General features: G+C 48.6%; 1 protein-coding gene across 2 annotated transcripts in view; it reads left to right on the top strand.

Moving 5' to 3' along the window:
• Nucleotides 1–327, top strand: part of LOC109933402 (dickkopf-related protein 3) — a 72,418-nt gene that overhangs the window by 32,484 nt on the left and 39,607 nt on the right. The window lies entirely within an intron of this gene.

Raw genomic sequence — 327 nt, forward strand, 5'->3', positions numbered from 1 at the left:
TGTTTGTTTCCTCTCCACCTATCCTCTCCTCTATCCCTCTTCTATCCGCCTCCCACTCTTTCCCTATTTATTTCAGAACTCCCTTCCCCTCCCCCTTTTCTGATGAAGGGTCTAGGCCCGAAACGTCAGCCTCTCTGCTCCTATGATGCTGCTTGGCCTGCTGTGTTCATCCAGCCCTGCACCTTGTTGTCTTTAATTTCTTCAGTGGGTTTCATTAAAGGAATACAATAGCTAGCAGAGTGGCTCAGTGGTTAGTACTACTGCCTTACTACTCCAGGTACTTCAGTTACCTTCCACAGATGTGCAGGCTAGGTGGATTGGCTATGC

Source organism: Rhincodon typus, chromosome 17 (assembly GCF_021869965.1).
Source record: "Rhincodon typus isolate 14 chromosome 17, sRhiTyp1.1, whole genome shotgun sequence".
Lineage (NCBI taxonomy): Eukaryota > Metazoa > Chordata > Chondrichthyes > Orectolobiformes > Rhincodontidae > Rhincodon > Rhincodon typus.